Source organism: Erithacus rubecula (assembly GCF_903797595.1).
Source record: "Erithacus rubecula genome assembly, chromosome: Z".
Classification (NCBI taxonomy): domain Eukaryota; kingdom Metazoa; phylum Chordata; class Aves; order Passeriformes; family Muscicapidae; genus Erithacus; species Erithacus rubecula.
Genome location: NC_136661.1, coordinates 19466270 through 19482349, shown reverse-complemented (window position 1 = coordinate 19482349; position 16080 = coordinate 19466270). Strand labels below are relative to the sequence as shown.

The 16080-nt window shown below is 39.0% G+C and overlaps 1 protein-coding gene across 5 annotated transcripts in view; it reads left to right on the top strand.

Moving 5' to 3' along the window:
- Positions 1 to 16080, top strand: part of GHR (growth hormone receptor) — a 146244-nt gene that overhangs the window by 38707 nt on the left and 91457 nt on the right. For 2 of the 5 annotated variants that reach the window (XM_079330152.1, XM_079330151.1), the window contains exon 2: positions 37 to 149. The exons of the other annotated variants lie outside the window; for them this stretch is intronic. The gene's annotated coding sequence lies outside the window, so the exon portion shown is untranslated. The remainder of the gene's footprint in view (positions 1 to 36; positions 150 to 16080) is intronic. 5 annotated transcript variants of the gene reach the window in all.

Sequence of the window (16080 nt, the reverse complement as noted above, 5' to 3'; positions counted from 1 at the left end):
GCAGGTCCCTTTTCCTCTCCTGTTCTACTACTGCAGGTGAGGGTGAAGAGCTCTCTCCATAAGAGCCCAAGGAAGCTTTGTGGAGCCAGTGTGAATTTAAAAATCCATCCATCGAATGGAAAGAACATGCTTCTGTTTCCTTTACTGAGGTGGGAGTTGCACATTTTTAAAAATAATTTTGGCCTATTGTTTGAATGCTATTTCAAGCCCAAGGAAACAGGGAGCCAAGTTAATCAAAGGAGATCTTCAATTAGAAAAGGGAAGAAGTTTTCTACTTTGTTAGATTGTGTTGAATGTTTCACTTTACTAAATCATGCAGAAAAGGAGAAGATGTTGAAGGATCAAGAGCCAGGGACTGGATACAGATTCTGGATAATGTGTGAAACAAAATGTAATATGTGCAAATAGGGAGACCAGGACATGAGAGCCTGGGGTTCTAATGGTTGTTGGAAAGACTGAAGTTACAGGCTCTGAAGCATTTGGTTCCACAGTCTTAAGTGGACATTTATGTGAACACATAACTGAACAATCAGTGGCCAGTAATCAAAAGAACATGTTTAAGACCAAGACTAATGATTGTTTAAGGATGTTTTGAGGTGGTTGGACTAAAACACAGTAAAAAACCCAACTTCCTCAAGATGATTGAAAAATTCTAATGCAATTTGAATTGCACCCAGGAGTATATTTTCATACTGATTTAATTTTTTTTTAAATATTGTTATTGTAAAGATTATAGTGTTTCATGGATAGAGCTGTGCTAGGTGCAGAAATACTTTTGGTGGAGTAAGACTGGTTTTCCAGTGGCCTGCATTGCTATGCTTTCCAATTGGCATACTGGTTGCTGTATTTTTTAGCAGCCTGTCACTGCAACAGCATGTAAAAATAGAGGGAACAGAAAGATGGTAACTTTGCATCAAACAGTTGATGTCATTCACCTACTCATTTTATATGTGAATGGTTGGTACACATACTGTTTATATTGCAGTTTGTGTTTTATTTACTAATGCTGGACTGGGAAAACAAAATGTAAGCTGTCAATAAAAAAGGACTGGCACCATTTGTTGTTAGGCTGAAATAGAAAAACTGTCTCTCACTAGTTACTTTTTAGTTTGGAGATTTTAAACTTCTAAAAGGTTTTTACCAGGGAACCTGATTTTACAAGAGGCTGCGACTATTCATGTGAACTGTTCATATTTTTAATTCCATTTATAAGAAGCAGAACTGTGTCTTTCTGGGCAAAAGAAGAATTATCCTTTTCACTTTCTACATCTCTGACACCTGCTCTGAGCAAATATCTTGAAAATCAGAGCAGTACATTCATTCCCATTAAGATTGAGCAGTACTACAGAGCAGCAGCCTCAGCTGTAGCATCAGGGCCTGCAGGTCACACAGCTCTCTCTTCTTGGGACTGTTCATTGTTGCTTCATATCCCAGCAGATTGGTATTTTCAGATCAGATGCTCTGATTGCTCCCTATTATGTTATAAATACAGATAGGTACTCTTACAAAATTTTATTAAAATACCTGGTCAAAAGCAGGTATTTTGTTTACAGGATGTGCCCTGTGGAGCCTTTCAGACAGCACAGGCTGAAACCAGCTTGGGGAAAGTGCTGGATGTGCTCAGCAGCTGCGGCTTCAGCTGAGCATCCAGCAGCCACAAGCACTGCTGCCATCCCCTGTTCCTCACCAGCCTCTCTCCCTTTGCTTCTGCTGGGCAGAAATTGAAGTCTGAGTTTGGACTAATGTATATGAACTCGGCAATTGTTGGCCTCTAGTACCAGGGCCGTGTGTTGTGTGTCCATCCCTACGAGGAGGGCAGAGCTGCAGAAGCCAGTAGAAGTGTGGCACCAGTGGAGGTGGAAACTTGCTAATAGAGAAGAGCAGGAAGGCTGAACAAACAACTGTATTTGTTAAGGCAATTACAATAAGGCAGAAATGAGGCATTTTCTGGGGAAACATGAAGGTCAATCTATCTTTTGTTCCATTGGTGCAGTTCATATGCAAGTGACTGGTAATCATTTATGGGTTCTATAGTCACACAAAGAGTACTGGAGGAATTTGGGCAGTAGAAAACTGACGAGAAGGAGTACCCAAAGGACATTTAGCAGGGTAGTATCAATGCTTTACCTTGTGTAAGTTTTCTGGAATGCATGAAGGGACTGAGACATCAAGTAACTCTAACTATGTAGATCAAGGATGGAGGGTGTGTACTTCTGCCTCAACAGCGCTGACCTTTTGTGTGTTCTACATTATAAATAGTTACTTATCGGCAGCTCTGGCTTTTTGCATTGACTTTTGATCCCTACTGCTCTTACCATTAATTTCTTTGTCTTTGTCTTGGCAGAGGACTTCAGTTACTACAGGAAAGAACTAATGCCATTTATTATATTGTTTTGTCATTTGAAAAAGTCAAAACAAATGCTCCTATTGCTTTGACTTCTTCTTTGCAGACTCATGGTGTGTGGAGTTGAGGGAAGATGCTTTCAAAGTTGTCATTGTAACTCCTTTCTGAGAAATAACATAAGGCCCTAGGGAACAGTATGCAAATAATTTTACAGATTTTGGGTGTATTTTATGTAGTGTTAGTACTTCTTGATATTGTTTGGCTTAAAAGATGTATTCATGGGTGTTAAATACTGGCTGCTCTTCCCTGGATTTCCACACAGCAAATCATTGTGGAGAGCATGGTCATTTAATTGTTATAAATATAAGCAAATGTTGAGATGATAAAAAAGTGCCACACAGACCACTAGAAATATTTATCATGGGGTCAGGAAGACCCACAAGAGTAGCTTCTCTTCAGCTATTAATACAGTTGGGCATTGAGCAGATATGAAGGAAATTCCAAACAATGTCTCCAAGTTTTGCCAGGATTACTCAGTGGAATCACTTGTTGCCAGATGCTCATGCTGAATGAAAGAGAACAGCAACTACTGTGGTGGGAATTAGTTTTAAAATTGCTCAAAGCCAATTATCAGTCCAGTTGTTTTTTGGTATTATTTATACTCTGTGGACTGTTCTACAGTTTGAATGATAGACAAGCAGATATAAGTTTTATTTATGAGGGAAGTGTTTCTCACCTGTGCTCAGTTTGCTGTGGGAATCCATGCAGCATCTTCTGTTTGGGATTTCAGTGTAGCTGTGAAAAAGGGATTGGAGCACAGATTGTGGGATCAGAGTGAAAGATTTGGTCTGTTTTTCCCAAGCAGTAGCTCCTGGAAGCGATACGGAGCTTGTGGCTAGGAATGGAGCCATAACCCTGTCCGTGGCTGCATGGGAGGCTCTGCAGTGAGTTCAGAAAGACCTCAGCCAGATGTGAGCCTTCAAAGCCTCTGCTCATGGCACTGCTTTCCAAACCATAGCAGAACCTCATACTTTGGTTTTTTTTTCCTTCCTTTTGGAAGAGGGGAATACTTGTGTGTTTTGGTGTTGTTCTGAATGTATTGTGCTCTTAGTTTTTATGCAATCTTGGAATTAGTAATAAACCAGGTGTTGTTTGAGTTTCATGGACAGTATATCCAACCCAAGAGTCCAGGGAGCCTACAAACAGACTATTCCTCTTCTTCCTGCTGTTCTTTTTGGCAGTAGCCTGAGCTGAAAGGTTTTAAAGATTCACAGCTGAGTATGAAGTTATTTGCTGATCAGACCCTTTTGTGCAATTTGTTAATAATGTGACAATCCAGCACTATACTCACTAGGTATATTTGATTCAATGGTAGGTGCTGCTGGGAGGAATCTAGCATCTTTTCTGGAGTCTGGTTTGTTGATTAGTGTATGACCCAGTTGGCAGCAAGCCTGTCCTATGAGGCACAGGACAATAATATGCTGCACAGCTATTTTGCTAAGTAGTTGAAATACAGTGCCAGCGTTATTTGGGACAGATACACCTTCGATAACCTACTGCTGCCAAGTTGCACAATAAAAAAACCAAACTTTTTTCCATCATAAAACTTTCCCCCACTGTTCATCAGCAAGCTGTGCCTAAGGAGCTCTGCTTCTGTTGAGATTTAAGGGAAAGTTTTTAGTCAAGGTGTCAGTCCATGCTGTTGCTCACTAGCAAATCTGCTTATTTTGAAGTTTTCCATTTAGTACTAGATACCTAATCATTTGCTCAAATTCAGCATAGTTTTAGAAAATTCACATTGGGCTGTCAAGCTTACTTAAAAATTATTTCCATAAATCCAGAAAAACTAAAACACCACTAGTAGGTGTCCTCTAAGATAATCTTAGTTGGTAACTCTTGTCTCTGCCACATGGTGACTTACCTGCAAGAAACAAATACTTCTTCACCCATCGCAGAACGGCTAAAAACTTGCTCTTTAGCAAAAATAGGAATCTGGCAGTCTTCAAGTACAAACCAGTCTCTATGTGGAGACTTACTGCAGGCCCTCAGATATACTCATTGCTCTGCAAAGTTGATTCAGTCACCTGGTATAGTTAGTCTGATTTTTTTTTTTCCCCCTCTGTTTAAATTTCTCTGTTGTTTGAACTCCGCCTGAAGAGTAGACTGGCACATGTTCTCTTATTTTTCAGATCAGTCATGCCAGCTATGCATAAAAGAGCTGCAGCAAAAGCATTCCATATCCGTTAAGTGTTTTATTTTCCAGACTAAAAACTGAATACTTGCAGCTTGTATGTCATTATATGCTTGTCATTCCTAATTACTTTCTGGCATGTTCCTGGGTGTTTTGTAGACAGGAAAATGCATTTGATTATGTTTTTTTGAAGCTAGGCTAGCAAATTTTAAAAAATGAGGAAGAAAAGGAAAAAAAAAAGACTTCTACAAGAAGAGAGAGGGACTTTTTACAAAGGCAGGCAGAGATAGGGCAAGGGAGAATGTTTTTTAAAATTAAGAAGAATAGGATTTAATTAGATATTTGGAAGAAATTCTTTAGTGTGAAGGTGATGAAGCACTAAAATATCTTGCTCAGGGAGGTGGTGCATATCCTATCTAAGATGATAATCAAGACTGGGCTTTGAGAAACCTGGTCTAGTGAAAGGTGTCCTTACCCATGGCAATGGGATTGGGACTAGGTGGTCTTTAAGGCTACTTACAGCCCAAGCCATTCTGTCATTCTGTGAGGTAGAAAGCTATTGAGAGAAAGAAATGTGTGGGCATAATAACTTCCTTCTTTTTGAAAGCGTTACTTGCTTGTCTCTTACTATCACTAAGCATTTTGTCTTGAAGGAGTAAGACTATTGCATTTCATAACTGGAAATTAATCATCAAGCATATTATTATTTTCAAAGCATGTAAGTATGTGATTTTTCCCTGAAGGTATTCTGAATACCATGGCATGTTTTGCAAAAGGAAAACATTGTGTTTGCATATTGAGATTTTATATGCACAAATTGGTAAATGTGTACAGAGAATCAGGTTTGCAGTTCTGACCCTTCAGATAGGCTACAATAATACCTCACCTGAGGCTAGTGGTAAATAGAAACTGCGCCAATGAAGAAAAGTTTTCCAGCCAGCATTTTCTTTGCTCCTTTAGATTTTGTTCTTTCTTGACACTTGACAGCTTGACTACTCTAGAAATGTGCTGGAGTATCATAATCCTGTTATCTCCTAAAATAGCTGTTGTTCCTCAGGCAGAACTGAATTTTCAGAGTGACTGAAATTAAGAGTCATGCAGCTTTGTGGGGCGTGCATCAATAGACAGGCTGCTTGTAATAGATTCAGATGTGAAATTGCATTCAATGGCTGTGGTTGCAAATTAAAGCCCAGGTTGATTATTTGGGGTGACTCTCGTCTCTCTGCCATGGACAGTGTAGTGTAGGCTGCATGAGCTGCACCCTTGGCTGGGAGCTTGGGATTCACTGGGCTGATGCAACTTGCCACACAACTGCCTGGTGCCAGGAGAGATTGGGAGCCTGTGCAGGAGCCTCCCTGGTCACCAAGAAGGGCTAGTCAAGTCTTTTTGGCAGCAGCCCACAGCAAGGTTGGTTTTGGCCAGGCACAAAGCTGCTTTTTGCCAGCCCTACGTACCAGCCAGCACATGGGAAATGTGACCTAATGGGAGCTTGTCTGAGTGGGTGGTCTCCAAAGTTTGTTAAAGTTGCTAAAGAGTATTCACATGATGTAGTATTAAGTGTGTCCACTAGATACTTGAATTGTTATTTGCCTTCTATAAAGACTCAGCAGGCTATGAGAAATATAAGGCCACCTCAGCCACCTCAGTTTAGTGCCTGCTTTTCAGTGGTATCTGCTGAATTTTGCTGGTAATGTTCTGTCTGCTGTGATAAACAGGAGCAAAGAATCTTGCCTGGGGTGACAGTAATTTATTACTTTTACAGTGCCACAGCCATAGTTTGCAATTCAGTCAGCTATGTTAAACAAATATGAAGATGCCTGCCCTGGAGAACTGGCAGCATTCAGGAATAGCAGGATAATTTATGGTGCTGAACAAAACAAATAGTCACCTATGGCTGTGCTGCATGGTGAATACTTGTGCTTTTGTGGACCGTATTCCCAGTTGAATGATTCCCAATATTAGTTGCCTCTTTGTATCTTGCTAAAATAGCTGTATGAAAATATTTTTCTGAAATCTGAGGTTTTTAAAGGAGTTGTGAATATACCCTGATGAAACGTGACAGCACAGGAATCCTGGAATTTTTAACTTAGAGTGAAGATAATTCATCTCTTCTGTGCAATGACATATATAAACTTTCACTATAAGATTGCCTCTGAATTGCCAGTAATTATTCTGGAAAAACAAAGTTTTCAAGAAGACTTTAGTTTGGAACTTTCAGTTCCAACTTTGGGCTTGAATCAGAGTAATATTTTCATCTCTCAGAAGCAGCTATGACTGTATAACTCATAAATGCTGGACTGGATAAACAAATTTAAAATAAAATCTTTTTTCAGTCTGAAGAATTATTTTAATGAGTTAAAAATAAGCTAAACAAAATTAATTTCAAATAATTCAAAATAATTTCAAATACATTCATACAAACATAAAAAATATTTTGTATTGCATAAAATGATACAAATTCACTAGAAATAAAAATTTCAGTCTTTCTGTAGAATTATACCCCAACATGAATGGAGCCAACAGAATTTTTTTCATGTCACCAGAAGAGTCTGTTACTAAATTGGTTTTTGCTGCCAGGCTATCCGCTGTCAGGTTTTTTTAATAGAGAAGTGTTTTTACAATGTTCATGAAGATATTGAAATGCCTTGAAAAGACAAAATTTTGTTAAATGTTTACTGACTGATGCGAGGTGTTGATTATTCTGGATGTTACTCTTGGGCAAGGATAGAGATAGTGCTGCTGCTGGTGCCGTGAGTGCTGGAGCACTGAGCGGACGCACTCCGTCCTTTGGAGAGTGTGCAGTGAGCGTAGGCAGCTGTCACCTCTGGTGTAGATGGGTCAGCAGAGCCCCTCAGCACCTGCCAGTGAGCTCCACAGGGTCTCCTGCAGGCTCATTTTGCTTTTCTTTATTACCAGCTGGAAGGTAACTATTTCAGCAGCTGCGTGGTTCTCAGGCTGCGGCGCTTTGGGCTCGCTCGCTTTTCCTTGCTCCATCACAAGTCTTGCATCTCCTCTGTAAACAAACTGTCACTCTATAAAGCTTTCTCCACAGATCAAGTTTTCTGAATATTTTATCTTCATTGCCCTCTTTGGCACAGTCTTTCATTTGGCATCAGTACTGGAAACGAGCAGTCCTCTAACATGTGCTGCTCCCATTAATGCACTACAGAATTCCAGGTGCCTGTGAGACAATGGCATTTTCTCATCAACTTTTTTCACTTTTGATTTCCACTGGTTTGGTTTTTTCCCCTCTTTTCCTTGCAAAACTGCTGCCTAGCCTGTAACTCTTTACACTACATTACTTAGTGTTACAATATGACACATTTAGTCTTGTAATACAGCCATGAGAAATGTATTGAATCATGAGAAATCTGTAGATGTGATCAGGTTTTTTTTTGTTTTGTTTTGTTTTTGTTTTTGTTTTTTATCAGATGCTGCCCCAAAATATGTGTTAGAGGAAGATTTAGACTGAAAATTGCTTTAGTGAAACACATCACATCCATCTTTATTTCCAGGTTAGGTGTGGGCATGACAGGATTTGATGTGGATCTTGGACAAGTCCCATGCTGTATTAGCATGACATTGATGCCCTGCTGCTGTCCTTTGTCAGACAAAATCCTGTTTGGATTTTGGTATTAAAGGTCTTGGCTCTCTGTTTTTAGTGGGTGGTAACTGCAGTGGCCAAGCTAAGCATCTGACAGTACAGCTTCCCTTTGGATCCTAACTACTGCTTACAAAACATTGCAAATGCAGCTCCTAAGCTGGCAAGCTGCTTGTCTTCAGCTACAGGGAGAGCCCTTTGCTCAAAAGGCTTTTACTCTCCCTGAGGTCTATTGCAAAATGAGAATGTTCCTTTGTTTTTGGCATCAACTCAGGTTTGTAAACTTTGATAACAAAAGAAATACTGAGATCATATTCCAGAATACTTGGAATGTGGTTGTTGATTTTTGGGTACATAGGGCTCTTGCTCTCACACAGAATAGTTTTGCCTTTAAAATTTCATCTGATCCCTTTACAGATTTTCTTGTTTATTCTGTCAGAGGGCTTCTTCCTGGAAAACTTAGTATGAGCAGAGTTTCCAAATTGTGCTGAGGGTGATTGTTCTCTTTTGCTGTGAAAGCACTTGGTGGGATGCATAGTGAACATCTTCTATGCTACTGATTTTTTTAGCACCTTGGATGGGAATATTCACATTACTGGAGACATGGGGTGCCTACCTAGAGATGGAGATGGGCAGGTAACTCATGGGTGTGATGCTTAGCTGGGAGTTCTGACTGTTGGGCAGGTGGGAAGGGGTGGTATCTGGGAGAGGCTGCAGCAGGTAAGACTTGTCAGGGGTCACCTACTGACCGTCATCCACTTGCCTTGGGCACAGACTGCGCCCCTTGTTCTCAAATCTATCTCCTTCTCTTGGACATCCCAGCCTCTTTTTGCCTTTCAGGTTGACCATCACTGCATGTGTATCAAAAGGTTAGCTCCCATTTAGCAGCCTGTTTGTTCATCTTTATCCAGATGCTGGATTTTTTAATCTTTTAATTGTTATTTTCGTGCATTTAGGGGGTAAGAAGGACAAAAAGCAAAGCTGGGTTCTGAGGACTGGTTTACAGAGGCTTTGAAGATGGATGTGTTCCATATTGAGGAATAATGATTTTTTCCCTGTACAGCATTAATCACTGCATTCCATTTTCATTAGGACAGCTCAGATATAATTACTGCTCACCTTGGGCCACTTAAATGAGTACTGTATATTCCTGTGAACCTTTTAACCTGTTAAATGAATCACATGGAGAAAGTTAATGCTATTTATATTTAAATAAAAATTTGCCAACCAAGCAGGTGGGAAGAGTGTTTTTGTGTATGATGTTACCATTTAAGCTCAAATACTTGAGGGATGCTGGTGTGTTTTTGAGAGATTATGGATATGAACTTCTGATAAAGACAGGTGACTGTAATGAAGGGGTTGGTTTTTTTTTAAAGGGCACTGTCCACTTGAATATTGTCACAGTCAGTAATGTTAAATGTCTTATAGGGGGGTATAGCCTCTCTTCTCATTAGTCCTGTTTATTTATTGATATTGCCATGATTGGAGGGGGTTGGATGCTGAAAAGAGGTGAATACATGTAACAAGATTCATTCTGTTTGGTTCCCCTCCATGTCCATTTAGCACCTTGCTTGAGATTTGATCTCACACATAGTGCTATAAAATGCCTAAAAGCATTTTACTTTCAAAGAGGTGCAATATGCCTTTCTTACTTTTAATGAAATTTTACAGCCTTCAGTGTTGCCTACAGGATTTTGCAAATCCTAAAGGCTGAGGCCCCCAAAGAAATAAGAAAACCCATTTTTAAGCACAACTTTAAGCTAGCATCTTGAATGCTGGATGCCTGTGGTAAGCTTGGCAAGTCAAGTAACTTCTTAATACAGTCCCATTCACCGTCTTTCATATATGAATTCCTCAGCTCTTTAAAACAAAGAGAGTAGAAACAGCAACATTTTCTACATCTTCTTTCTCAGCCTGTGAGCAAACTGATGTGCAGGTATATATGTTGTATATTGTTTGCTTTCTCAGGGTGGACACTACTAAGGTCCTGATCCTGCAGTGCAATTTCTAAGCATAAGTCACTGCAGAAATCACTGGTGCAGGATAAGAACATGCATCTCTGTGAAAAGGGCTCATTTCATGTCTTGGCAGTGTTGAGGGAGAGCAGCAAGGAGCATTTTATCATGGAAATGTTGGACAAACTGTTTCAAGTGCAAGGAAGAGAGAGGAGTAAAAGTAGTATATAGGAGTGAGTCATACTTGTTTAAAACATAAAAAAAATACTTTCCATATTAAAATAACTAGCAGTTGTGTTTGCTTCCTGGAATTCATGTAGTTGAATTGTTACCTCAGGAGAGTGTGCTCCAAGTTAATAGGATGTTGCCCAAACTTTACCAAAGTATAGGAATTTCAGCACATTTCACCATTAAGCTGCTTTTAAAAGTGAAGACACATCCTGTCCTCTCTTCTTCATACTTTTTATTTAAGCAACAGTTAAACCATCTCAATGACACTCAATGCCACTTAACACTGGGAGATAAATGAACACTGAAATGGGAAACAGTTTTACCCTTTGCAATTTATTTGTCACTTCAGTGTGGTAACAGGTGGCCTTTAATTAAAAGGTGAGACAATTATGTTTAATTGATTGCAATGGGGGATTTTAAAAATCTTTTAAATTGTACTTCTTAAGATGTTTTCCTCTCAAAAGAAACTGATACATTCATTTATACATTTGTTTTATTGTCTTGGTGTGAATACTAACAGCATTCCAGAGCCTTCTCCTCTTGCAGCAAATGTTGCTGTTTATGTCCTTGTCACCTGTGGCTCATACTGCTGCACCCAAACCTAGATTCTTCAAATCTTTATTAAGCAGAAGAGAGAGTTATTTTGCTGTGCTGACCATCAGCATTGTTAGCTAATACATTCCCTTGAAGTCAAATGCAGCTACAATGATCTTTCTGTGTTTGTGTAACTTGCATGCTTTGTAATCATCAGAATATCAGAAGAGCAGCTTTTTCAAAAGTACAATATGACTTGATAAATGTGTTTCTGATGTTTGTATCTACTGGAAGAGGCATTTAGAGAAGGGAGGAGAGGATTTATTGAGAAATAACAAAATGACTCATCAGAAATACTTGTCCTCTTTTTTTTTTTTTTTCCTGTGTGTGGCTATTTGCATTATAAACTGGAGTGATCAATATCTGTCTGAATGAAACTGAGGAGCTGGCTCTCAGAAGGTGAAATATTTTGTAATTTTTAACCTTCCTTCACTATGATTATATCTGCTAGAGGCTGAAACAGTTTAGTAGCTCTGAAGAATGTTTGTCTAGTTTGCTTATGGTATCTTTTTCTGAGGGGGGGAAAAAAAAAAGAAAGAAAATGGGTGTTTTCCCTTGTTCCTGAAATTCCTAACATGAATGTGTTTATCCCACATAGATGGTAAAGATGGACTCCCCCTGACAATTAAAGTTGCTCTCCATTAGGAAGTGTGTGTACTGCACTTAATGAAGCAGCACTTAGCTTTGCTAACATCACTCTGCAGCACTACAGAAGTTCTTTTAACACATGAGTGGATTCCCAGAACTCTTGCTTTGTAAATAATGTCTGTGCCCAGTGAGCCCTAATTGATAATGACTGTTAATGTAATACCTGCTGGCTAGCCCTGGTCTTTACTGAAAGAGCTCTTTGAAACTTATTTATTGATTGCTGCAATCAGTTTAGTTTAAAAAAGCAAAGAGGAAAAGAAAACAATACCAAAAACCCCAGACATTAATTTGGTCTCAGTTTTCTGATAATTGTTTTTATTTGATAGTTAGTGATATTAAAGCCTCAAAGCCCTTGTCTGCCTTTTTACTTGTAAAGCATTTGGTGGTTTTGATTATGATATCAGGGGTGGATATTGAATAATTGCAATTTTCTGTCCAGTTCACAAAAGGCCACCCCACAATAAAGATACAGAATTTGCCTACTCTGTGTATCATGAGGTTTTTATAAACTAATTATTATTTATTTACCCATGCAGAAAGTGAGGTTTAGTCACTAGGCTGAGATGGCATTTTCTCTACCCTGTATTCAGGGTTACTGTTGCTTTATATTTGTACTCACTGTACAGACATCAAGTTTTGAACCCTTGTCCCGAGGTACAGACTATGGCCAGCTCTGCTGCTGCCTAAAAAAGAGATGGGAGTTGTGCTTTCATCTGGTGAAGTCGTGCTTTCATCCTTCTCGCCTTTAATGTTTCCTTAAAGGTTTTGATTTGATTGCCATTATCAGAGAATGGATAATGCTTGACATAAATCATGTCAAATCAGTGGTGACATTTGTGTCGTGTTTTCTTCTTCCCTATCTCTCTTTATGTACATTTCAGTAGTTAAATTATTAGTGCTGAATTACTTAATGGTTGCAAAGTGATCAGTTTATGAAGGGGTAGTTGTATTTGTTTTCCCTTTATGTATTTTTACTTCAAAAGTGATTTAATTATCATTTTTTATGATTTGCAGTAACTGATGTAGAAATACCTAGCAGGAGGTAGGATTTTCTGCAAATGACCTGAAAAACAGTAGTCCATAAAAGAATGCATGAAAAGGAATTAATTGCTGATTTTTAGTAAAGGTTTAATTAATAAATAGTTATTATTCTCTCTTTATTGCTGGGTTGTTTTTGCTCTTGGCTTTTCACTGTGCTTTAGACTAATTTTTAGTATGTATATCGGTTGTATCCAGCACAACACCAACAAGGAAGACAAATACACTATGTAAAGTTAGAAAAATAGCTGCAAAATCTGGCAGGATATTTTAATTGGGGTAAGTTAAGTAACATTTTGTTGAGAGATGGGCTTTTTAAGGGTTTGTGTGTTCTTGGAGACTGATTTATATCCTTATTCACTCTGTGCTTCTCTCATGTATTTTGGCTGGGCAGTTGCACTCTGAATCTTTTGTTACAAGTTTATCAAGCCAGTTGGCATAATCTGTCAGTCCTGGGTCCAAAATGGACATGGCATCATAGGGGTTCAAAATTTACAGTTCAGTGTGTGCTTTATAAGTGACTACTCCAACCAGTGGAAAGATGATGAAAATATACATGTTCTGAGGCACAGGAGTGCAACAAAATGGTTCAAGATGCAGCCAGGCCATTAATAATTAGACATCAATATAGTCTGGTGTCTTGTTTTGACATATGTAGTCATAAAACCAGCAAAAAAAATTTACAGCACACTTTCATTTTACCATTGCTCCATACGAATAATAACCATTACTAAGCATTTCTTTCCTAGCTGTTATTGGAGCCGAACATATTGGTGTACAATATATTTGTAATTAATGAGAAATGTAGTGAGTTTAAAATCCCCTCTTTTACAGAAAAATACTTCAAATATAATAGAAAATTTCAAGTGGTTTGTAGCCCTTTTGAATATCCAACATTATTGCAAACAGAGTTTTGAGCTTATTGTAGACTGTTAAAAGGCCTGGGTTGTTTTTTTGTTGCTGTTTTTTGGTTGGTTTTATTTTCTCAGAATTTTGCTTTCCTCATACTCTGTTGTCTGTCATTCCCAGCTTGCCCTCTTATGAACCTCCACATTTTTAGTCTCTGTTAATAGCTTCTGTTCATTAATAAGACTGCACCTCTGCTGAGAGTGGCTTGATAACTGGTGTGATTGACAGTATTTAAAACTCGTAGAGATATTTACATTTCTTTTCAGGATGTTAAAAATTAATTTTGACTCTCACGTGGCAGTTGCCCATCACTTCACTGGGATACCCTCCTGACAGAGCCATGGGGTTGTGCTGGTGTGAAGCAGGGCAGCCAGTACTGTCCAGTTGTGCATCCTGCCATCCCAGGAATACTTTCAACAAGTGCTTTTGCTGAACACAAGCACCTGGCTTTCATTCTTCTGTCCTTTCTGCAGGACAGCCTCCTTGGATGACATATTTTGGGGGAACCACAGGGATATTTGGACTAAAGTCAGGGGGTGGGTGACAAGGCATAGCTGTATGTTCCTGGTGTTGTACCACAGCCCCTTAAAAATGGCCTGGCATCATCCCTCTGAGATTGGTGTCTCCAGCAGGTGGAAATGGCTGCCTGGGAGCTGTGGATTGGTACTTTAAGCATACCTGGAACTAAGACCTGCAGAATGGCCACCTCTTTTAAAATTATTAAATGCACCACTATTAAAATGTTTAGTTCTTAAAACATGCTTAAGAATTGTTGTCATCTGTGAGACTTGACAGGGATCTGCCAAGGACCGTAGTGAGACAACCAGGCTTCGTGGGAAATGGATAATTGTTCTTTCAGGAACAATTTGCTTGGGAGCATTTCCGTGTTTAGTTGACACCCAGCCCAAGTGGGGACATGAGATTCTAATCCTTTTGCTCCTCTTCTGCCTTTCCATATTGGGGTCATTATAGCTTCAGCAATCTAGTGGTGAAGACCTGGACACTCTTCTGATGTTTTCGAGCAAAAAGCAGGTGATTCACAGGTGAATTCCTGTGATGGAGGAAGGAATATCCTGATGGATGCTAAGGCCAGATTGACCAAGAATTTTGAATGGGAGGAAAGCCTTGACTTGTTGAAGATCTAATTTAAAAGAAGAAAGTAGCATTTTAGTTTCAATTTCATAATCTCATAAAACTGTTTTTAATGACTTTCCAACAGAGATATCATACAAAGTTTTTCTTGTGCTTATTATATTGGATAATTGGTTTCTGGTAGTATCAAAACACTGGGAAATCTCTCTCAATAATGTAATTAATCTCTAAATGTTACAATTTAGTCTTAGCAAGGTCTGCTTTCCCAGAACCTCATATTTAACATCCAGGCACTTTGAATTGTGTGTGCATGCTTTGATGCTGCTCTGTGGTTTTGGCAGTCAGTGCAGTATTCAAATAATAATACCTGGTGTTTGCATCACCTCAGCTTTTGATGGTCATCATTGTGTCACTGGACAGTTGTGCCTAGTAATGCCTGGAGTTGATGGGATTCAGAAACTTATAAATACAAGGCAGCTTCTTCAAAAGTTGTCATGGGGTTCCATCAAAACTAAGAACATTAAGGCTTGGCTCTAATTGTCCAGCTTTTCAGAAGGTGAGCTTTCAGGTCTAACTGCTTTTATGTATATGTATAAATGTGTACCACTACTACTAGAATATGCATTAGTAGCAGCTAAATGCAAAAATAAAACCAAAACAAAAGCCATGATACATATTGAAGTTACTAGGTGCTTCTTAAAACAAGATGTCTGCATTAAGTCCGAGCTGTACTCAGCATGAATTTTCAGTGGAAATATACCTGAAATCAATCAATTATTTTTCCAGCATATCTATCAAAGTCCTCTGCAATACTATGCAGAATTCTTATATACTGTGTGTAGGCTGCTTCTATGGAAGCTGAGTGGCTCTTGATGCCTCTCTGGTACCTGATGCAAGTTCCATCTTCCCGTGCTGTCAGGGCTGCCAGCGCCTGTCCCCCTGTGCAGTCCAGAGAGAGCACAGAGCACTCTGCCCCAGAGCAGGTGGTGAGCTACTGGATTTTGCTTATAAATAATTTGGAGAGTGGAGCAATAATAAAGAAATCATGTAGTTCTTGCTGGAGCTATTTGGTTTGCCACAAACCCAGTCTCTGTAGACAATGATAGATCTCTGCCTTTCAGTAAGAAAGTTTGTGTTTCACTAAAAGTAAATATAGGTTGTGAAAGTTTTTGAGTGTATTCATGCTGTTGACCCATAGTTAATGAGAAATTAATCTTTGCTCTGTTGAGTAGCAAATTAATTTGCATCTTTCTACATTTTCTTTCTAAAGCAGGCAGCTGGCAAGTAATTGGCTTTCAAAGCAGGGTTCTAAATGGAAATGAATATAGATAAAAGAAACTGACTTGTATGAATATAGCATTTTTGGGGGATAAGAGAATACACCTGAAGATAGCTGTGGCTGATACTAAACAAAAGGATAGTAATTTGTACTTCTGTGGCATGTTTTTCATATGCTTTTGAGGCACCTGAAATACAT